A 23,938-nucleotide genomic window follows, 5' to 3' on the forward strand; every position below is an offset into this window, starting at 1 on the left:
AATCAGCTTCTCGAGGCAGGGTGTTCTGCATGTAGTGAACGGCCTCAACCAAGGCGCGCCCTAGCTAGGCCTCTGGGCCCGTGCCTCTTCAGAAGCCTGCAGTGCTACAGGAAAAACTGTGCTTTAGTGGCAATAGGAACGCAAGCCGACTTTCTCCTGGAGGCAGCGTGACTTCAGGTAGGAGGTCCTGGTTGGAAGGCGAAGCCTAGTGTTTTTTTCAGTGCAGCTCAGAGTAGGGAATGAGTGCGACTTCCACGGCATGTTGGAACCTGCTAGAACCGTGCTCGTGAACCTGTGGTAGTGCTGGGGGAATCAAGCTGTCCCAGGAAAGAGTGTACTGTTTTGCCCCTCACTCGGCATACACAGTGTGAGTCCGAAGGCCTACCGGCCTGGATGTTGTTTAGTAGGGCCCGGGGAGCCTGGGGGTACTCCGTGTTCTTGCAGGGCATAGGGTTTCCAGGCGAGGCACCTAGGTGTCCCGAAAAGCGTACTGGCGTTCAAAGGCTGCAGAGGAGCGCCTGCGGCCTCATGGAAACTGCTGCACGCCTCCGCTTCTGCAGAGCAATTCAGGGCCTTACCTCGAGGCAAGTCTTCACGTTGAGTGTCCCGTGAGCGACACCGCATGGTAGGATGCTGACTTTCTCCTTGAGTAGAGAGACTTCAGGTAGGAGGTCCTCTAAGAATTCGAAGCAGAGTGTTTTCTCATGGCAGCTCTAACGGGGGCAATGTCGAAGACTACCAGGGCATGTTGGACTGCCTAGAAATGTGGTTCTGATGCTGTTCGAGTGCTCTAGAAATGTAGCTCTCCTGAAGTAACGTGCAGTGTGTTGCCCATCCCTCGGCAGACACGGAGGGCCTCCGAGGGACCTATGGGCCTCGATGTTGCTCAGTAGGCCCACAGGGGTGTGGAGGTACTCAGTGATCTTGGAACGAAAAGGATGCTCACCCGAGGGGCCTAGGAGTTCTCCAAGGCTACCTTCTTTCAAATAAAGCAGAACAGCGACTAAGAGCTCATGGAGAGAGCTGCATGCCTCCCGTTCTGCATGGCTACTCAGGGCCTTACCTCGAGGCAAGGACTCACGTTGAGATTCCCTTTAGCTCCAGAGCATGGCAAGATGAGCCCCACTCCGGCCATGGAAGCACCCTGTGTAGCCAGAGAAAGCTCATTTTCTTCCCAGACCCATGCCTACAGCGGCCAGAGGCCAGTCAACAGCAGAGCATTTCAGGGAGCTTCAAGGCAGCACGCGTGGAGCTTTGCAAATGGAAAAGCAAGGCTAGTACCATCGCGCCCCCATTTCCATGGGCACACGCAGCATACCTCCCTGTGGTTTCTGACAAGTCAAAAGAGACACAGAGCACACACTGGTTCCTTCCCTGAATCAACTTCTCGAGGCAGGGTGTTCTGCATCTAGTGAACGGCCTCAGCCAAGGCACGCCCTAGCTAGGCCTCTGGGCCCGTGCCTCTTCAGAAGCCTGCAGTGCTACAGGAAAAACTGTGCTTCAGTTGCAATAGGCAAGCACTCCGCCTTTCTCCGGGAGGCAGGGTGACTTCAGGTACGAGGTCCAGGATGGAAGGCGAAGCCGAGGGTTTCTCTCAGTGCAGCTCAGACTAGGGAAAGAGTGTGACTTCCACGGCATGTTGGACCTTGCTAGAACGGGGCTCGTGATCCTGTGCGAGTGCTGGGTAAATCAAGAAGTCCCAAGAAAGAGTGCAGTGTGTTGCCCATCCCTCGGCAGACACGGAGGGCCTCCGAGGGACCTATGGGCCTCGATGTTGCTCAGTAGGCCCACAGCGGTGTGGAGGTACTCAGTGATCTTGGAACGAAAATGATGCTCACCCGAGGGGCCTAGGAGTTCTCAAATGCTACCTTCTTTCAAATAAAGCAGAACAGCGACTAAGAGCTCACGGAGAGAGCTGCATGCCTCCCTTCCTGCATGGCTACTCAGGGCCTTACCTCGAGGCAAGGACTCACGTTGAGATTCCCTTTAGCTCCAGAGCATGGCAAGATGAGCCCCACCCCGGCCATGGAAGCACCCTGTGTAGCCAGAGAAAGCTCATTTCCTTCCCAGACCCATGCCTACAGCGGCCAGAGGCCTGACAACAGCAGAGCATTTCAGGGCGCTTCAAGGGAGCGTGAACGGGGCTTTGCAAATGAAAAAGCAAGGCTAGTACCGTCGCGCCCCCATTTCCATGGGCACACGCAGCATACCTCCCTGTGGTTTCTGAGCAGTCAAAAGAGACACAGAGCACACACTTCGTCCTTCCCCGAATCAGCTTCTCGAGGCAGGGTGTTCTGCATGTAGTGAACGGCCTCAACCAAGGCGCGCCCTAGCTAGGCCTCTGGGCCCGTGCCTCTTCAGAAGCCTGCAGTGCTACAGGAAAAACTGTGCTTTAGTGGCAATAGGAACGCAAGCCGACTTTCTCCTGGAGGCAGCGTGACTTCAGGTAGGAGGTCCTGGTTGGAAGGCGAAGCCTAGTGTTTTTTTCAGTGCAGCTCAGAGTAGGGAATGAGTGCGACTTCCACGGCATGTTGGAACCTGCTAGAACCGTGCTCGTGAACCTGTGGTAGTGCTGGGGGAATCAAGCTGTCCCAGGAAAGAGTGTACTGTTTTGCCCCTCACTCGGCATACACAGTGTGAGTCCGAAGGCCTACGGGCCTGGATGTTGTTTAGTAGGGCCCGGGGAGCCTGGGGGTACTCCGTGTTCTTGCAGGGCATAGGGTTTCCAGGCGAGGCACCTAGGTGTCCCGAAAAGCGTACTGGCGTTCAAAGGCTGCAGAGGAGCGCCTGCGGCCTCATGGAAACTGCTGCACGCCTCCGCTTCTGCAGAGCAATTCAGGGCCTTACCTCGAGGCAAGTCTTCACGTTGAGTGTCCCGTGAGCGACACCGCATGGTAGGATGCTGACTTTCTCCTTGAGTAGAGAGACTTCAGGTAGGAGGTCCTCTAAGAATTCGAAGCAGAGTGTTTTCTCATGGCAGCTCTAACGGGGGCAATGTCGAAGACTACCAGGGCATGTTGGACTGCCTAGAAATGTGGTTCTGATGCTGTTCGAGTGCTCTAGAAATGTAGCTCTCCTGAAGTAACGTGCAGTGTGTTGCCCATCCCTCGGCAGACACGGAGGGCCTCCGAGGGACCTATGGGCCTCGATGTTGCTCAGTAGGCCCACAGGGGTGTGGAGGTACTCAGTGATCTTGGAACGAAAAGGATGCTCACCCGAGGGGCCTAGGAGTTCTCCAAGGCTACCTTCTTTCAAATAAAGCAGAACAGCGACTAAGAGCTCATGGAGAGAGCTGCATGCCTCCCGTTCTGCATGGCTACTCAGGGCCTTACCTCGAGGCAAGGACTCACGTTGAGATTCCCTTTAGCTCCAGAGCATGGCAAGATGAGCCCCACTCCGGCCATGGAAGCACCCTGTGTAGCCAGAGAAAGCTCATTTTCTTCCCAGACCCATGCCTACAGCGGCCAGAGGCCAGTCAACAGCAGAGCATTTCAGGGAGCTTCAAGGCAGCACGCGTGGAGCTTTGCAAATGGAAAAGCAAGGCTAGTACCATCGCGCCCCCATTTCCATGGGCACACGCAGCATACCTCCCTGTGGTTTCTGACAAGTCAAAAGAGACACAGAGCACACACTGGTTCCTTCCCTGAATCAACTTCTCGAGGCAGGGTGTTCTGCATCTAGTGAACGGCCTCAGCCAAGGCACGCCCTAGCTAGGCCTCTGGGCCCGTGCCTCTTCAGAAGCCTGCAGTGCTACAGGAAAAACTGTGCTTCAGTTGCAATAGGCAAGCACTCCGCCTTTCTCCGGGAGGCAGGGTGACTTCAGGTACGAGGTCCAGGATGGAAGGCGAAGCCGAGGGTTTCTCTCAGTGCAGCTCAGACTAGGGAAAGAGTGTGACTTCCACGGCATGTTGGACCTTGCTAGAACGGGGCTCGTGATCCTGTGCGAGTGCTGGGTAAATCAAGAAGTCCCAAGAAAGAGTGCAGTGTGTTGCCCATCCCTCGGCAGACACGGAGGGCCTCCGAGGGACCTATGGGCCTCGATGTTGCTCAGTAGGCCCACAGCGGTGTGGAGGTACTCAGTGATCTTGGAACGAAAATGATGCTCACCCGAGGGGCCTAGGAGTTCTCAAATGCTACCTTCTTTCAAATAAAGCAGAACAGCGACTAAGAGCTCACGGAGAGAGCTGCATGCCTCCCTTCCTGCATGGCTACTCAGGGCCTTACCTCGAGGCAAGGACTCACGTTGAGATTCCCTTTAGCTCCAGAGCATGGCAAGATGAGCCCCACCCCGGCCATGGAAGCACCCTGTGTAGCCAGAGAAAGCTCATTTCCTTCCCAGACCCATGCCTACAGCGGCCAGAGGCCTGACAACAGCAGAGCATTTCAGGGCGCTTCAAGGGAGCGTGAACGGGGCTTTGCAAATGAAAAAGCAAGGCTAGTACCGTCGCGCCCCCATTTCCATGGGCACACGCAGCATACCTCCCTGTGGTTTCTGAGCAGTCAAAAGAGACACAGAGCACACACTTCGTCCTTCCCCGAATCAGCTTCTCGAGGCAGGGTGTTCTGCATGTAGTGAACGGCCTCAACCAAGGCGCGCCCTAGCTAGGCCTCTGGGCCCGTGCCTCTTCAGAAGCCTGCAGTGCTACAGGAAAAACTGTGCTTTAGTGGCAATAGGAACGCAAGCCGACTTTCTCCTGGAGGCAGCGTGACTTCAGGTAGGAGGTCCTGGTTGGAAGGCGAAGCCTAGTGTTTTTTTCAGTGCAGCTCAGAGTAGGGAATGAGTGCGACTTCCACGGCATGTTGGAACCTGCTAGAACCGTGCTCGTGAACCTGTGGTAGTGCTGGGGGAATCAAGCTGTCCCAGGAAAGAGTGTACTGTTTTGCCCCTCACTCGGCATACACAGTGTGAGTCCGAAGGCCTACCGGCCTGGATGTTGTTTAGTAGGGCCCGGGGAGCCTGGGGGTACTCCGTGTTCTTGCAGGGCATAGGGTTTCCAGGCGAGGCACCTAGGTGTCCCGAAAAGCGTACTGGCGTTCAAAGGCTGCAGAGGAGCGCCTGCGGCCTCATGGAAACTGCTGCACGCCTCCGCTTCTGCAGAGCAATTCAGGGCCTTACCTCGAGGCAAGTCTTCACGTTGAGTGTCCCGTGAGCGACACCGCATGGTAGGATGCTGACTTTCTCCTTGAGTAGAGAGACTTCAGGTAGGAGGTCCTCTAAGAATTCGAAGCAGAGTGTTTTCTCATGGCAGCTCAAACGAGGGCAATGTCGAAGACTTCCAGGGCATGTTGGACTGCCTAGAAATGTGGTTCTGATGCTGTTCGAGTGCTCTAGAAATGTAGCTCTCCTGAAGTAACGTGCAGTGTGTTGCCCATCCCTCGGCAGACACGGAGGGCCTCCGAGGGACCTATGGGCCTCGATGTTGCTCAGTAGGCCCACAGGGGTGTGGAGGTACTCAGTGATCTTGGAACGAAAAGGATGCTCACCCGAGGGGCCTAGGAGTTCTCCAAGGCTACCTTCTTTCAAATAAAGCAGAACAGCGACTAAGAGCTCATGGAGAGAGCTGCATGCCTCCCGTTCTGCATGGCTACTCAGGGCCTTACCTCGAGGCAAGGACTCACGTTGAGATTCCCTTTAGCTCCAGAGCATGGCAAGATGAGCCCCACTCCGGCCATGGAAGCACCCTGTGTAGCCAGAGAAAGCTCATTTTCTTCCCAGACCCATGCCTACAGCGGCCAGAGGCCAGTCAACAGCAGAGCATTTCAGGGAGCTTCAAGGCAGCACGCGTGGAGCTTTGCAAATGGAAAAGCAAGGCTAGTACCATCGCGCCCCCATTTCCATGGGCACACGCAGCATACCTCCCTGTGGTTTCTGACAAGTCAAAAGAGACACAGAGCACACACTGGTTCCTTCCCTGAATCAACTTCTCGAGGCAGGGTGTTCTGCATCTAGTGAACGGCCTCAGCCAAGGCACGCCCTAGCTAGGCCTCTGGGCCCGTGCCTCTTCAGAAGCCTGCAGTGCTACAGGAAAAACTGTGCTTCAGTTGCAATAGGCAAGCACTCCGCCTTTCTCCGGGAGGCAGGGTGACTTCAGGTACGAGGTCCAGGATGGAAGGCGAAGCCGAGGGTTTCTCTCAGTGCAGCTCAGACTAGGGAAAGAGTGTGACTTCCACGGCATGTTGGACCTTGCTAGAACGGGGCTCGTGATCCTGTGCGAGTGCTGGGTAAATCAAGAAGTCCCAAGAAAGAGTGCAGTGTGTTGCCCATCCCTCGGCAGACACGGAGGGCCTCCGAGGGACCTATGGGCCTCGATGTTGCTCAGTAGGCCCACAGCGGTGTGGAGGTAATCAGTGATCTTGGAACGAAAATGATGCTCACCCGAGGGGCCTAGGAGTTCTCAAATGCTACCTTCTTTCAAATAAAGCAGAACAGCGACTAAGAGCTCACGGAGAGAGCTGCATGCCTCCCTTCCTGCATGGCTACTCAGGGCCTTACCTCGAGGCAAGGACTCACGTTGAGATTCCCTTTAGCTCCAGAGCATGGCAAGATGAGCCCCACCCCGGCCATGGAAGCACCCTGTGTAGCCAGAGAAAGCTCATTTCCTTCCCAGACCCATGCCTACAGCGGCCAGAGGCCTGACAACAGCAGAGCATTTCAGGGCGCTTCAAGGGAGCGTGAACGGGGCTTTGCAAATGAAAAAGCAAGGCTAGTACCGTCGCGCCCCCATTTCCATGGGCACACGCAGCATACCTCCCTGTGGTTTCTGAGCAGTCAAAAGAGACACAGAGCACACACTTCGTCCTTCCCCGAATCAGCTTCTCGAGGCAGGGTGTTCTGCATGTAGTGAACGGCCTCAACCAAGGCGCGCCCTAGCTAGGCCTCTGGGCCCGTGCCTCTTCAGAAGCCTGCAGGGCTACAGGAAAAACTGTGCTTTAGTGGCAATAGGAACGCAAGCCGACTTTCTCCTGGAGGCAGCGTGACTTCAGGTAGGAGGTCCTGGTTGGAAGGCGAAGCCTAGTGTTTTTTTCAGTGCAGCTCAGAGTAGGGAATGAGTGCGACTTCCACGGCATGTTGGAACCTGCTAGAACCGTGCTCGTGAACCTGTGGTAGTGCTGGGGGAATCAAGCTGTCCCAAGAAAGAGTGTACTGTTTTGCCCCTCACTCGGCATACACAGTGTGAGTCCGAAGGCCTACCGGCCTGGATGTTGTTTAGTAGGGCCAGGGGAGCCTGGGGGTACTCCGTGTTCTTGCAGGGCATAGGGTTTCCAGGCGAGGCACCTAGGTGTCCCGAAAAGCGTACTGGCGTTCAAAGGCTGCAGAGGAGCGCCTGCGGCCTCATGGAAACTGCTGCACGCCTCCGCTTCTGCAGAGCAATTCAGGGCCTTACCTCGAGGCAAGTCTTCACGTTGAGTGTCCCGTGAGCGACACCGCATGGTAGGATGCTGACTTTCTCCTTGAGTAGAGAGACTTCAGGTAGGAGGTCCTCTAAGAATTCGAAGCAGAGTGTTTTCTCATGGCAGCTCTAACGGGGGCAATGTCGAAGACTACCAGGGCATGTTGGACTGCCTAGAAATGTGGTTCTGATGCTGTTCGAGTGCTCTAGAAATGTAGCTCTCCTGAAGTAACGTGCAGTGTGTTGCCCATCCCTCGGCAGACACGGAGGGCCTCCGAGGGACCTATGGGCCTCGATGTTGCTCAGTAGGCCCACAGGGGTGTGGAGGTACTCAGTGATCTTGGAACGAAAAGGATGCTCACCCGAGGGGCCTAGGAGTTCTCCAAGGCTACCTTCTTTCAAATAAAGCAGAACAGCGACTAAGAGCTCATGGAGAGAGCTGCATGCCTCCCGTTCTGCATGGCTACTCAGGGCCTTACCTCGAGGCAAGGACTCACGTTGAGATTCCCTTTAGCTCCAGAGCATGGCAAGATGAGCCCCACTCCGGCCATGGAAGCACCCTGTGTAGCCAGAGAAAGCTCATTTTCTTCCCAGACCCATGCCTACAGCGGCCAGAGGCCAGTCAACAGCAGAGCATTTCAGGGAGCTTCAAGGCAGCACGCGTGGAGCTTTGCAAATGGAAAAGCAAGGCTAGTACCATCGCGCCCCCATTTCCATGGGCACACGCAGCATACCTCCCTGTGGTTTCTGACAAGTCAAAAGAGACACAGAGCACACACTGGTTCCTTCCCTGAATCAACTTCTCGAGGCAGGGTGTTCTGCATCTAGTGAACGGCCTCAGCCAAGGCACGCCCTAGCTAGGCCTCTGGGCCCGTGCCTCTTCAGAAGCCTGCAGTGCTACAGGAAAAACTGTGCTTCAGTTGCAATAGGCAAGCACTCCGCCTTTCTCCGGGAGGCAGGGTGACTTCAGGTACGAGGTCCAGGATGGAAGGCGAAGCCGAGGGTTTCTCTCAGTGCAGCTCAGACTAGGGAAAGAGTGTGACTTCCACGGCATGTTGGACCTTGCTAGAACGGGGCTCGTGATCCTGTGCGAGTGCTGGGTAAATCAAGAAGTCCCAAGAAAGAGTGCAGTGTGTTGCCCATCCCTCGGCAGACACGGAGGGCCTCCGAGGGACCTATGGGCCTCGATGTTGCTCAGTAGGCCCACAGCGGTGTGGAGGTACTCAGTGATCTTGGAACGAAAAGGATGCTCACCCGAGGGGCCTAGGAGTTCTCAAATGCTACCTTCTTTCAAATAAAGCAGAACAGCGACTAAGAGCTCACGGAGAGAGCTGCATGCCTCCCTTCCTGCATGGCTACTCAGGGCCTTACCTCGAGGCAAGGACTCACGTTGAGATTCCCTTTAGCTCCAGAGCATGGCAAGATGAGCCCCACCCCGGCCATGGAAGCACCCTGTGTAGCCAGAGAAAGCTCATTTTCTTCCCAGACCCATGCCTACAGCGGCCAGAGGCCTGACAACAGCAGAGCATTTCAGGGCGCTTCAAGGGAGCGTGAACGGGGCTTTGCAAATGAAAAAGCAAGGCTAGTACCGTCGCGCCCCCATTTCCATGGGCACACGCAGCATACCTCCCTGTGGTTTCTGAGCAGTCAAAAGAGACACAGAGCACACACTTCGTCCTTCCCCGAATCAGCTTCTCGAGGCAGGGTGTTCTGCATGTAGTGAACGGCCTCAACCAAGGCGCGCCCTAGCTAGGCCTCTGGGCCCGTGCCTCTTCAGAAGCCTGCAGTGCTACAGGAAAAACTGTGCTTTAGTGGCAATAGGAACGCAAGCCGACTTTCTCCTGGAGGCAGCGTGACTTCAGGTAGGAGGTCCTGGTTGGAAGGCGAAGCCTAGTGTTTTTTTCAGTGCAGCTCAGAGTAGGGAATGAGTGCGACTTCCACGGCATGTTGGAACCTGCTAGAACCGTGCTCGTGAACCTGTGGTAGTGCTGGGGGAATCAAGCTGTCCCAGGAAAGAGTGTACTGTTTTGCCCCTCACTCGGCATACACAGTGTGAGTCCGAAGGCCTACGGGCCTGGATGTTGTTTAGTAGGGCCCGGGGAGCCTGGGGGTACTCCGTGTTCTTGCAGGGCATAGGGTTTCCAGGCGAGGCACCTAGGTGTCCCGAAAAGCGTACTGGCGTTCAAAGGCTGCAGAGGAGCGCCTGCGGCCTCATGGAAACTGCTGCACGCCTCCGCTTCTGCAGAGCAATTCAGGGCCTTACCTCGAGGCAAGTCTTCACGTTGAGTGTCCCGTGAGCGACACCGCATGGTAGGATGCTGACTTTCTCCTTGAGTAGAGAGACTTCAGGTAGGAGGTCCTCTAAGAATTCGAAGCAGAGTGTTTTCTCATGGCAGCTCTAACGGGGGCAATGTCGAAGACTACCAGGGCATGTTGGACTGCCTAGAAATGTGGTTCTGATGCTGTTCGAGTGCTCTAGAAATGTAGCTCTCCTGAAGTAACGTGCAGTGTGTTGCCCATCCCTCGGCAGACACGGAGGGCCTCCGAGGGACCTATGGGCCTCGATGTTGCTCAGTAGGCCCACAGCGGTGTGGAGGTACTCAGTGATCTTGGAACGAAAAGGATGCTCACCCGAGGGGCCTAGGAGTTCTCCAAGGCTACCTTCTTTCAAATAAAGCAGAACAGCGACTAAGAGCTCATGGAGAGAGCTGCATGCCTCCCGTTCTGCATGGCTACTCAGGGCCTTACCTCGAGGCAAGGACTCACGTTGAGATTCCCTTTAGCTCCAGAGCATGGCAAGATGAGCCCCACTCCGGCCATGGAAGCACCCTGTGTAGCCAGAGAAAGCTCATTTTCTTCCCAGACCCATGCCTACAGCGGCCAGAGGCCAGTCAACAGCAGAGCATTTCAGGGAGCTTCAAGGCAGCACGCGTGGAGCTTTGCAAATGGAAAAGCAAGGCTAGTACCATCGCGCCCCCATTTCCATGGGCACACGCAGCATACCTCCCTGTGGTTTCTGAGCAGTCAAAAGAGACACAGAGCACACACTGGTTCCTTCCCTGAATCAACTTCTCGAGGCAGGGTGTTCTGCATCTAGTGAACGGCCTCAGCCAAGGCACGCCCTAGCTAGGCCTCTGGGCCCGTGCCTCTTCAGAAGCCTGCAGTGCTACAGGAAAAACTGTGCTTCAGTTGCAATAGGCAAGCACTCCGCCTTTCTCCGGGAGGCAGGGTGACTTCAGGTACGAGGTCCAGGATGGAAGGCGAAGCCGAGGGTTTCTCTCAGTGCAGCTCAGACTAGGGAAAGAGTGTGACTTCCACGGCATGTTGGACCTTGCTAGAACGGGGCTCGTGATCCTGTGCGAGTGCTGGGTAAATCAAGAAGTCCCAAGAAAGAGTGCAGTGTGTTGCCCATCCCTCGGCAGACACGGAGGGCCTCCGAGGGACCTATGGGCCTCGATGTTGCTCAGTAGGCCCACAGCGGTGTGGAGGTACTCAGTGATCTTGGAACGAAAAGGATGCTCACCCGAGGGGCCTAGGAGTTCTCAAATGCTACCTTCTTTCAAATAAAGCAGAACAGCGACTAAGAGCTCACGGAGAGAGCTGCATGCCTCCCTTCCTGCATGGCTACTCAGGGCCTTACCTCGAGGCAAGGACTCACGTTGAGATTCCCTTTAGCTCCAGAGCATGGCAAGATGAGCCCCACCCCGGCCATGGAAGCACCCTGTGTAGCCAGAGAAAGCTCATTTTCTTCCCAGACCCATGCCTACAGCGGCCAGAGGCCTGACAACAGCAGAGCATTTCAGGGCGCTTCAAGGGAGCGTGAACGGGGCTTTGCAAATGAAAAAGCAAGGCTAGTACCGTCGCGCCCCCATTTCCATGGGCACACGCAGCATACCTCCCTGTGGTTTCTGAGCAGTCAAAAGAGACACAGAGCACACACTTCGTCCTTCCCCGAATCAGCTTCTCGAGGCAGGGTGTTCTGCATGTAGTGAACGGCCTCAACCAAGGCGCGCCCTAGCTAGGCCTCTGGGCCCGTGCCTCTTCAGAAGCCTGCAGTGCTACAGGAAAAACTGTGCTTTAGTGGCAATAGGAACGCAAGCCGACTTTCTCCTGGAGGCAGCGTGACTTCAGGTAGGAGGTCCTGGTTGGAAGGCGAAGCCTAGTGTTTTTTTCAGTGCAGCTCAGAGTAGGGAATGAGTGCGACTTCCACGGCATGTTGGAACCTGCTAGAACCGTGCTCGTGAACCTGTGGTAGTGCTGGGGGAATCAAGCTGTCCCAGGAAAGAGTGTACTGTTTTGCCCCTCACTCGGCATACACAGTGTGAGTCCGAAGGCCTACCGGCCTGGATGTTGTTTAGTAGGGCCCGGGGAGCCTGGGGGTACTCCGTGTTCTTGCAGGGCATAGGGTTTCCAGGCGAGGCACCTAGGTGTCCCGAAAAGCGTACTGGCGTTCAAAGGCTGCAGAGGAGCGCCTGCGGCCTCATGGAAACTGCTGCACGCCTCCGCTTCTGCAGAGCAATTCAGGGCCTTACCTCGAGGCAAGTCTTCACGTTGAGTGTCCCGTGAGCGACACCGCATGGTAGGATGCTGACTTTCTCCTTGAGTAGAGAGACTTCAGGTAGGAGGTCCTCTAAGAATTCGAAGCAGAGTGTTTTCTCATGGCAGCTCTAACGGGGGCAATGTCGAAGACTACCAGGGCATGTTGGACTGCCTAGAAATGTGGTTCTGATGCTGTTCGAGTGCTCTAGAAATGTAGCTCTCCTGAAGTAACGTGCAGTGTGTTGCCCATCCCTCGGCAGACACGGAGGGCCTCCGAGGGACCTATGGGCCTCGATGTTGCTCAGTAGGCCCACAGGGGTGTGGAGGTACTCAGTGATCTTGGAACGAAAAGGATGCTCACCCGAGGGGCCTAGGAGTTCTCCAAGGCTACCTTCTTTCAAATAAAGCAGAACAGCGACTAAGAGCTCATGGAGAGAGCTGCATGCCTCCCGTTCTGCATGGCTACTCAGGGCCTTACCTCGAGGCAAGGACTCACGTTGAGATTCCCTTTAGCTCCAGAGCATGGCAAGATGAGCCCCACTCCGGCCATGGAAGCACCCTGTGTAGCCAGAGAAAGCTCATTTTCTTCCCAGACCCATGCCTACAGCGGCCAGAGGCCAGTCAACAGCAGAGCATTTCAGGGAGCTTCAAGGCAGCACGCGTGGAGCTTTGCAAATGGAAAAGCAAGGCTAGTACCATCGCGCCCCCATTTCCATGGGCACACGCAGCATACCTCCCTGTGGTTTCTGAGCAGTCAAAAGAGACACAGAGCACACACTGGTTCCTTCCCTGAATCAACTTCTCGAGGCAGGGTGTTCTGCATCTAGTGAACGGCCTCAGCCAAGGCACGCCCTAGCTAGGCCTCTGGGCCCGTGCCTCTTCAGAAGCCTGCAGTGCTACAGGAAAAACTGTGCTTCAGTTGCAATAGGCAAGCACTCCGCCTTTCTCCGGGAGGCAGGGTGACTTCAGGTACGAGGTCCAGGATGGAAGGCGAAGCCGAGGGTTTCTCTCAGTGCAGCTCAGACTAGGGAAAGAGTGTGACTTCCACGGCATGTTGGACCTTGCTAGAACGGGGCTCGTGATCCTGTGCGAGTGCTGGGTAAATCAAGAAGTCCCAAGAAAGAGTGCAGTGTGTTGCCCATCCCTCGGCAGACACGGAGGGCCTCCGAGGGACCTATGGGCCTCGATGTTGCTCAGTAGGCCCACAGCGGTGTGGAGGTACTCAGTGATCTTGGAACGAAAATGATGCTCACCCGAGGGGCCTAGGAGTTCTCAAATGCTACCTTCTTTCAAATAAAGCAGAACAGCGACTAAGAGCTCACGGAGAGAGCTGCATGCCTCCCTTCCTGCATGGCTACTCAGGGCCTTACCTCGAGGCAAGGACTCACGTTGAGATTCCCTTTAGCTCCAGAGCATGGCAAGATGAGCCCCACCCCGGCCATGGAAGCACCCTGTGTAGCCAGAGAAAGCTCATTTCCTTCCCAGACCCATGCCTACAGCGGCCAGAGGCCTGACAACAGCAGAGCATTTCAGGGCGCTTCAAGGGAGCGTGAACGGGGCTTTGCAAATGAAAAAGCAAGGCTAGTACCGTCGCGCCCCCATTTCCATGGGCACACGCAGCATACCTCCCTGTGGTTTCTGAGCAGTCAAAAGAGACACAGAGCACACACTTCGTCCTTCCCCGAATCAGCTTCTCGAGGCAGGGTGTTCTGCATGTAGTGAACGGCCTCAACCAAGGCGCGCCCTAGCTAGGCCTCTGGGCCCGTGCCTCTTCAGAAGCCTGCAGTGCTACAGGAAAAACTGTGCTTTAGTGGCAATAGGAACGCAAGCCGACTTTCTCCTGGAGGCAGCGTGACTTCAGGTAGGAGGTCCTGGTTGGAAGGCGAAGCCTAGTGTTTTTTTCAGTGCAGCTCAGAGTAGGGAATGAGTGCGACTTCCACGGCATGTTGGAACCTGCTAGAACCGTGCTCGTGAACCTGTGGTAGTGCTGGGGGAATCAAGCTGTCCCAGGAAAGAGTGTACTGTTTTGCCCCTCACTCGGCATACACAGTGTGAGTCCGAAGGCCTACCGGCCTGGATGTTGTTTAGTAGGGCCCGGGGAGCCTGGGGGTACTCCGTGTTCTTGCAGGGCATAGGGTTTCCAGGCGAGGCACCTAGGTGTCCCGAAAAGCGTACTGGCGTTCAAAGGCTGCAGAGGAGCGCCTGCGGCCTCATGGAAACTGCTGCACGCCTCCGCTTCTGCAGAGCAATTCAGGGCCTTACCTCGAGGCAAGTCTTCACGTTGAGTGTCCCGTGAGCGACACCGCATGGTAGGATGCTGACTTTCTCCTTGAGTAGAGAGACTTCAGGTAGGAGGTCCTCTAAGAATTCGAAGCAGAGTGTTTTCTCATGGCAGCTCTAACGGGGGCAATGTCGAAGACTACCAGGGCATGTTGGACTGCCTAGAAATGTGGTTCTGATGCTGTTCGAGTGCTCTAGAAATGTAGCTCTCCTGAAGTAACGTGCAGTGTGTTGCCCATCCCTCGGCAGACACGGAGGGCCTCCGAGGGACCTATGGGCCTCGATGTTGCTCAGTAGGCCCACAGGGGTGTGGAGGTACTCAGTGATCTTGGAACGAAAAGGATGCTCACCCGAGGGGCCTAGGAGTTCTCCAAGGCTACCTTCTTTCAAATAAAGCAGAACAGCGACTAAGAGCTCATGGAGAGAGCTGCATGCCTCCCGTTCTGCATGGCTACTCAGGGCCTTACCTCGAGGCAAGGACTCACGTTGAGATTCCCTTTAGCTCCAGAGCATGGCAAGATGAGCCCCACTCCGGCCATGGAAGCACCCTGTGTAGCCAGAGAAAGCTCATTTTCTTCCCAGACCCATGCCTACAGCGGCCAGAGGCCAGTCAACAGCAGAGCATTTCAGGGAGCTTCAAGGCAGCACGCGTGGAGCTTTGCAAATGGAAAAGCAAGGCTAGTACCATCGCGCCCCCATTTCCATGGGCACACGCAGCATACCTCCCTGTGGTTTCTGAGCAGTCAAAAGAGACACAGAGCACACACTGGTTCCTTCCCTGAATCAACTTCTCGAGGCAGGGTGTTCTGCATCTAGTGAACGGCCTCAGCCAAGGCACGCCCTAGCTAGGCCTCTGGGCCCGTGCCTCTTCAGAAGCCTGCAGTGCTACAGGAAAAACTGTGCTTCAGTTGCAATAGGCAAGCACTCCGCCTTTCTCCGGGAGGCAGGGTGACTTCAGGTACGAGGTCCAGGATGGAAGGCGAAGCCGAGGGTTTCTCTCAGTGCAGCTCAGACTAGGGAAAGAGTGTGACTTCCACGGCATGTTGGACCTTGCTAGAACGGGGCTCGTGATCCTGTGCGAGTGCTGGGTAAATCAAGAAGTCCCAAGAAAGAGTGCAGTGTGTTGCCCATCCCTCGGCAGACACGGAGGGCCTCCGAGGGACCTATGGGCCTCGATGTTGCTCAGTAGGCCCACAGGGGTGTGGAGGTACTCAGTGATCTTGGAACGAAAAGGATGCTCACCCGAGGGGCCTAGGAGTTCTCCAAAGCTACCTTCTTTCAAATAAAGCAGAACAGCGACTAAGAGCTCATGGAGAGAGCTGCATGCCTCCCGTTCTGCATGGCTACTCAGGGCCTTACCTCGAGGCAAGGACTCACGTTGAGATTCCCTTTAGCTCCAGAGCATGGCAAGATGAGCCCCACTCCGGCCATGGAAGCACCCTGTGTAGCCAGAGAAAGCTCATTTTCTTCCCAGACCCATGCCTACAGCGGCCAGAGGCCAGTCAACAGCAGAGCATTTCAGGGAGCTTCAAGGCAGCACGCGTGGAGCTTTGCAAATGGAAAAGCAAGGCTAGTACCATCGCGCCCCCATTTCCATGGGCACACGCAGCATACCTCCCTGTGGTTTCTGACAAGTCAAAAGAGACACAGAGCACACACTGGTTCCTTCCCTGAATCAACTTCTCGAGGCAGGGTGTTCTGCATCTAGTGAACGGCCTCAGCCAAGGCACGCCCTAGCTAGGCCTCTGGGCCCGTGCCTCTTCAGAAGCCTGCAGTGCTACAGGAAAAACTGTGCTTCAGTTGCAATAGGCAAGCACTCCGCCTTTCTCCGGGAGGCAGGGTGACTTCAGGTACGAGGTCCAGGATGGAAGGCGAAGCCGAGGGTTTCTCTCAGTGCAGCTCAGACTAGGGAAAGAGTGTGACTTCCACGGCATGTTGGACCTTGCTAGAACGGGGCTCGTGATCCTGTGCGAGTGCTGGGTAAATCAAGAAGTCCCAAGAAAGAGTGCAGTGTGTTGCCCATCCCTCGGCAGACACGGAGGGCCTCCGAGGGACCTATGGGCCTCGATGTTGCTCAGTAGGCCCACAGCGGTGTGGAGGTACTCAGTGATCTTGGAACGAAAATGATGCTCACCCGAGGGGCCTAGGAGTTCTCAAATGCTACCTTCTTTCAAATAAAGCAGAACAGCGACTAAGAGCTCACGGAGAGAGCTGCATGCCTCCCTTCCTGCATGGCTACTCAGGGCCTTACCTCGAGGCAAGGACTCACGTTGAGATTCCCTTTAGCTCCAGAGCATGGCAAGATGAGCCCCACCCCGGCCATGGAAGCACCCTGTGTAGCCAGAGAAAGCTCATTTTCTTCCCAGACCCATGCCTACAGCGGCCAGAGGCCAGTCAACAGCAGAGCATTTCAGGGAGCTTCAAGGCAGCACGCGTGGAGCTTTGCAAATGGAAAAGCAAGGCTAGTACCATCGCGCCCCCATTTCCATGGGCACACGCAGCATACCTCCCTGTGGTTTCTGACAAGTCAAAAGAGACACAGAGCACACACTGGTTCCTTCCCTGAATCAACTTCTCGAGGCAGGGTGTTCTGCATCTAGTGAACGGCCTCAGCCAAGGCACGCCCTAGCTAGGCCTCTGGGCCCGTGCCTCTTCAGAAGCCTGCAGTGCTACAGGAAAAACTGTGCTTCAGTTGCAATAGGCAAGCACTCCGCCTTTCTCCGGGAGGCAGGGTGACTTCAGGTACGAGGTCCAGGATGGAAGGCGAAGCCGAGGGTTTCTCTCAGTGCAGCTCAGACTAGGGAAAGAGTGTGACTTCCACGGCATGTTGGACCTTGCTAGAACGGGGCTCGTGATCCTGTGCGAGTGCTGGGTAAATCAAGAAGTCCCAAGAAAGAGTGCAGTGTGTTGCCCATCCCTCGGCAGACACGGAGGGCCTCCGAGGGACCTATGGGCCTCGATGTTGCTCAGTAGGCCCACAGCGGTGTGGAGGTACTCAGTGATCTTGGAACGAAAATGATGCTCACCCGAGGGGCCTAGGAGTTCTCAAATGCTACCTTCTTTCAAATAAAGCAGAACAGCGACTAAGAGCTCACGGAGAGAGCTGCATGCCTCCCTTCCTGCATGGCTACTCAGGGCCTTACCTCGAGGCAAGGACTCACGTTGAGATTCCCTTTAGCTCCAGAGCATGGCAAGATGAGCCCCACCCCGGCCATGGAAGCACCCTGTGTAGCCAGAGAAAGCTCATTTTCTTCCCAGACCCATGCCTACAGCGGCCAGAGGCCTGACAACAGCAGAGCATTTCAGGGCGCTTCAAGGGAGCGTGAACGGGGCTTTGCAAATGAAAAAGCAAGGCTAGTACCGTCGCGCCCCCATTTCCATGGGCACACGCAGCATACCTCCCTGTGGTTTCTGAGCAGTCAAAAGAGACACAGAGCACACACTTCGTCCTTCCCCGAATCAGCTTCTCGAGGCAGGGTGTTCTGCATGTAGTGAACGGCCTCAACCAAGGCGCGCCCTAGCTAGGCCTCTGGGCCCGTGCCTCTTCAGAAGCCTGCAGTGCTACAGGAAAAACTGTGCTTTAGTGGCAATAGGAACGCAAGCCGACTTTCTCCTGGAGGCAGCGTGACTTCAGGTAGGAGGTCCTGGTTGGAAGGCGAAGCCTAGTGTTTTTTTCAGTGCAGCTCAGAGTAGGGAATGAGTGCGACTTCCACGGCATGTTGGAACCTGCTAGAACCGTGCTCGTGAACCTGTGGTAGTGCTGGGGGAATCAAGCTGTCCCAGGAAAGAGTGTACTGTTTTGCCCCTCACTCGGCATACACAGTGTGAGTCCGAAGGCCTACCGGCCTGGATGTTGTTTAGTAGGGCCCGGGGAGCCTGGGGGTACTCCGTGTTCTTGCAGGGCATAGGGTTTCCAGGCGAGGCACCTAGGTGTCCCGAAAAGCGTACTGGCGTTCAAAGGCTGCAGAGGAGCGCCTGCGGCCTCATGGAAACTGCTGCACGCCTCCGCTTCTGCAGAGCAATTCAGGGCCTTACCTCGAGGCAAGTCTTCACGTTGAGTGTCCCGTGAGCGACACCGCATGGTAGGATGCTGACTTTCTCCTTGAGTAGAGAGACTTCAGGTAGGAGGTCCTCTAAGAATTCGAAGCAGAGTGTTTTCTCATGGCAGCTCTAACGGGGGCAATGTCGAAGACTACCAGGGCATGTTGGACTGCCTAGAAATGTGGTTCTGATGCTGTTCGAGTGCTCTAGAAATGTAGCTCTCCTGAAGTAACGTGCAGTGTGTTGCCCATCCCTCGGCAGACACGGAGGGCCTCCGAGGGACCTATGGGCCTCGATGTTGCTCAGTAGGCCCACAGGGGTGTGGAGGTACTCAGTGATCTTGGAACGAAAAGGATGCTCACCCGAGGGGCCTAGGAGTTCTCCAAAGCTACCTTCTTTCAAATAAAGCAGAACAGCGACTAAGAGCTCATGGAGAGAGCTGCATGCCTCCCGTTCTGCATGGCTACTCAGGGCCTTACCTCGAGGCAAGGACTCACGTTGAGATTCCCTTTAGCTCCAGAGCATGGCAAGATGAGCCCCACTCCGGCCATGGAAGCACCCTGTGTAGCCAGAGAAAGCTCATTTTCTTCCCAGACCCATGCCTACAGCGGCCAGAGGCCAGTCAACAGCAGAGCATTTCAGGGAGCTTCAAGGCAGCACGCGTGGAGCTTTGCAAATGGAAAAGCAAGGCTAGTACCATCGCGCCCCCATTTCCATGGGCACACGCAGCATACCTCCCTGTGGTTTCTGACAAGTCAAAAGAGACACAGAGCACACACTGGTTCCTTCCCTGAATCAACTTCTCGAGGCAGGGTGTTCTGCATCTAGTGAACGGCCTCAGCCAAGGCACGCCCTAGCTAGGCCTCTGGGCCCGTGCCTCTTCAGAAGCCTGCAGTGCTACAGGAAAAACTGTGCTTCAGTTGCAATAGGCAAGCACTCCGCCTTTCTCCGGGAGGCAGGGTGACTTCAGGTACGAGGTCCAGGATGGAAGGCGAAGCCGAGGGTTTCTCTCAGTGCAGCTCAGACTAGGGAAAGAGTGTGACTTCCACGGCATGTTGGACCTTGCTAGAACGGGGCTCGTGATCCTGTGCGAGTGCTGGGTAAATCAAGAAGTCCCAAGAAAGAGTGCAGTGTGTTGCCCATCCCTCGGCAGACACGGAGGGCCTCCGAGGGACCTATGGGCCTCGATGTTGCTCAGTAGGCCCACAGCGGTGTGGAGGTACTCAGTGATCTTGGAACGAAAATGATGCTCACCCGAGGGGCCTAGGAGTTCTCAAATGCTACCTTCTTTCAAATAAAGCAGAACAGCGACTAAGAGCTCACGGAGAGAGCTGCATGCCTCCCTTCCTGCATGGCTACTCAGGGCCTTACCTCGAGGCAAGGACTCACGTTGAGATTCCCTTTAGCTCCAGAGCATGGCAAGATGAGCCCCACCCCGGCCATGGAAGCACCCTGTGTAGCCAGAGAAAGCTCATTTTCTTCCCAGACCCATGCCTACAGCGGCCAGAGGCCAGTCAACAGCAGAGCATTTCAGGGAGCTTCAAGGCAGCACGCGTGGAGCTTTGCAAATGGAAAAGCAAGGCTAGTACCATCGCGCCCCCATTTCCATGGGCACACGCAGCATACCTCCCTGTGGTTTCTGACAAGTCAAAAGAGACACAGAGCACACACTGGTTCCTTCCCTGAATCAACTTCTCGAGGCAGGGTGTTCTGCATCTAGTGAACGGCCTCAGCCAAGGCACGCCCTAGCTAGGCCTCTGGGCCCGTGCCTCTTCAGAAGCCTGCAGTGCTACAGGAAAAACTGTGCTTCAGTTGCAATAGGCAAGCACTCCGCCTTTCTCCGGGAGGCAGGGTGACTTCAGGTACGAGGTCCAGGATGGAAGTCGAAGCCGAGGGTTTCTCTCAGTGCAGCTCAGACTAGGGAAAGAGTGTGACTTCCACGGCATGTTGGACCTTGCTAGAACGGGGCTCGTGATCCTGTGCGAGTGCTGGGTAAATCAAGAAGTCCCAAGAAAGAGTGCAGTGTGTTGCCCATCACTCGGCAGACACGGAGGGCCTCCGAGGGACCTATGGGCCTCGATGTTGCTCAGTAGGCCCACAGCGGTGTGGAGGTACTCAGTGATCTTGGAACGAAAATGATGCTCACCCGAGGGGCCTAGGAGTTCTCAAATGCTACCTTCTTTCAAATAAAGCAGAACAGCGACTAAGAGCTCACGGAGAGAGCTGCATGCCTCCCTTCCTGCATGGCTACTCAGGGCCTTACCTCGAGGCAAGGACTCACGTTGAGATTCCCTTTAGCTCCAGAGCATGGCAAGATGAGCCCCACCCCGGCCATGGAAGCACCCTGTGTAGCCAGAGAAAGCTCATTTTCTTCCCAGACCCATGCCTACAGCGGCCAGAGGCCTGACAACAGCAGAGCATTTCAGGGCGCTTCAAGGGAGCGTGAACGGGGCTTTGCAAATGAAAAAGCAAGGCTAGTACCGTCGCGCCCCCATTTCCATGGGCACACGCAGCATACCTCCCTGTGGTTTCTGAGCAGTCAAAAGAGACACAGAGCACACACTTCGTCCTTCCCCGAATCAGCTTCTCAAGGCAGGGTGTTCTGCATGTAGTGAACGGCCTCAACCAAGGCGCGCCCTAGCTAGGCCTCTGGGCCCGTGCCTCTTCAGAAGCCTGCAGTGCTACAGGAAAAACTGTGCTTTAGTGGCAATAGGAACGCAAGCCGACTTTCTCCTGGAGGCAGCGTGACTTCAGGTAGGAGGTCCTGGTTGGAAGGCGAAGCCTAGTGTTTTTTTCAGTGCAGCTCAGAGTAGGGAATGAGTGCGACTTCCACGGCATGTTGGAACCTGCTAGAACCGTGCTCGTGAACCTGTGGTAGTGCTGGGGGAATCAAGCTGTCCCAAGAAAGAGTGTACTGTTTTGCCCCTCACTCGGCATACACAGTGTGAGTCCGAAGGCCTACCGGCCTGGATGTTGTTTAGTAGGGCCCGGGGAGCCTGGGGGTACTCCGTGTTCTTGCAGGGCATAGGGTTTCCAGGCGAGGCACCTAGGTGTCCCGAAAAGCGTACTGGCGTTCAAAGGCTGCAGAGGAGCGCCTGCGGCCTCATGGAAACTGCTGCACGCCTCCGCTTCTGCAGAGCAATTCAGGGCCTTACCTCGAGGCAAGTCTTCACGTTGAGTGTCCCGTGAGCGACACCGCATGGTAGGATGCTGACTTTCTCCTTGAGTAGAGAGACTTCAGGTAGGAGGTCCTCTAAGAATTCGAAGCAGAGTGTTTTCTCATGGCAGCTCTAACGGGGGCAATGTCGAAGACTACCAGGGCATGTTGGACTGCCTAGAAATGTGGTTCTGATGCTGTTCGAGTGCTCTAGAAATGTAGCTCTCCTGAAGTAACGTGCAGTGTGTTGCCCATCCCTCGGCAGACACGGAGGGCCTCCGAGGGACCTATGGGCCTCGATGTTGCTCAGTAGGCCCACAGGGGTGTGGAGGTACTCAGTGATCTTGGAACGAAAAGGATGCTCACCCGAGGGGCCTAGGAGTTCTCCAAGGCTACCTTCTTTCAAATAAAGCAGAACAGCGACTAAGAGCTCATGGAGAGAGCTGCATGCCTCCCGTTCTGCATGGCTACTCAGGGCCTTACCTCGAGGCAAGGACTCACGTTGAGATTCCCTTTAGCTCCAGAGCATGGCAAGATGAGCCCCACTCCGGCCATGGAAGCACCCTGTGTAGCCAGAGAAAGCTCATTTTCTTCCCAGACCCATGCCTACAGCGGCCAGAGGCCAGTCAACAGCAGAGCATTTCAGGGAGCTTCAAGGCAGCACGCGTGGAGCTTTGCAAATGGAAAAGCAAGGCTAGTACCATCGCGCCCCCATTTCCATGGGCACACGCAGCATACCTCCCTGTGGTTTCTGAGCAGTCAAAAGAGACACAGAGCACACACTGGTTCCTTCCCTGAATCAACTTCTCGAGGCAGGGTGTTCTGCATCTAGTGAACGGCCTCAGCCAAGGCACGCCCTAGCTAGGCCTCTGGGCCCGTGCCTCTTCAGAAGCCTGCAGTGCTACAGGAAAAACTGTGCTTCAGTTGCAATAGGCAAGCACTCCGCCTTTCTCCGGGAGGCAGGGTGACTTCAGGTACGAGGTCCAGGATGGAAGGCGAAGCCGAGGGTTTCTCTCAGTGCAGCTCAGACTAGGGAAAGAGTGTGACTTCCACGGCATGTTGGACCTTGCTAGAACGGGGCTCGTGATCCTGTGCGAGTGCTGGGTAAATCAAGAAGTCCCAAGAAAGAGTGCAGTGTGTTGCCCATCCCTCGGCAGACACGGAGGGCCTCCGAGGGACCTATGGGCCTCGATGTTGCTCAGTAGGCCCACAGCGGTGTGGAGGTACTCAGTGATCTTGGAACGAAAATGATGCTCACCCGAGGGGCCTAGGAGTTCTCAAATGCTACCTTCTTTCAAATAAAGCAGAACAGCGACTACGAGCTCACGGAGAGAGCTGCATGCCTCCCTTCCTGCATGGCTACTCAGGGCCTTACCTCGAGGCAAGGACTCACGTTGAGATTCCCTTTAGCTCTAGAGCATGGCAAGATGAGCCCCACCCCGGCCATGGAAGCACCCTGTGTAGCCAGAGAAAGCTCATTTTCTTCCCAGACCCATGCCTACAGCGGCCAGAGGCCTGACAACAGCAGAGCATTTCAGGGCGCTTCAAGGGAGCGTGAACGGGGCTTTGCAAATGAAAAAGCAAGGCTAGTACCGTCGCGCCCCCATTTCCATGGGCACACGCAGCATACCTCCCTGTGGTTTCTGAGCAGTCAAAAGAGACACAGAGCACACACTTCGTCCTTCCCCGAATCAGCTTCTCGAGGCAGGGTGTTCTGCATGTAGTGAACGGCCTCAACCAAGGCGCGCCCTAGCTAGGCCTCTGGGCCCGTGCCTCTTCAGAAGCCTGCAGTGCTACAGGAAAAACTGTGCTTTAGTGGCAATAGGAACGCAAGCCGACTTTCTCCTGGAGGCAGCGTGACTTCAGGTAGGAGGTCCTGGTTGGAAGGCGAAGCCTAGTGTTTTTTTCAGTGCAGCTCAGAGTAGGGAATGAGTGCGACTTCCACGGCATGTTGGAACCTGCTAGAACCGTGCTCGTGAACCTGTGGTAGTGCTGGGGGAATCAAGCTGTCCCAGGAAAGAGTGTACTGTTTTGCCCCTCACTCGGCATACACAGTGTGAGTCCGAAGGCCTACCGGCCTGGATGTTGTTTAGTAGGGCCCGGGGAGCCTGGGGGTACTCCGTGTTCTTGCAGGGCATAGGGTTTCCAGGCGAGGCACCTAGGTGTCCCGAAAAGCGTACTGGCGTTCAAAGGCTGCAGAGGAGCGCCTGCGGCCTCATGGAAACTGCTGCACGCCTCCGCTTCTGCAGAGCAATTCAGGGCCTTACCTCGAGGCAAGTCTTCACGTTGAGTGTCCCGTGAGCGACACCGCATGGTAGGATGCTGACTTTCTCCTTGAGTAGAGAGACTTCAGGTAGGAGGTCCTCTAAGAATTCGAAGCAGAGTGTTTTCTCATGGCAGCTCTAACGGGGGCAATGTCGAAGACTACCAGGGCATGTTGGACTGCCTAGAAATGTGGTTCTGATGCTGTTCGAGTGCTCTAGAAATGTAGCTCTCCTGAAGTAACGTGCAGTGTGTTGCCCATCCCTCG

Source organism: Eubalaena glacialis, chromosome 12 (assembly GCF_028564815.1).
Source record: "Eubalaena glacialis isolate mEubGla1 chromosome 12, mEubGla1.1.hap2.+ XY, whole genome shotgun sequence".
NCBI lineage: Eukaryota > Metazoa > Chordata > Mammalia > Artiodactyla > Balaenidae > Eubalaena > Eubalaena glacialis.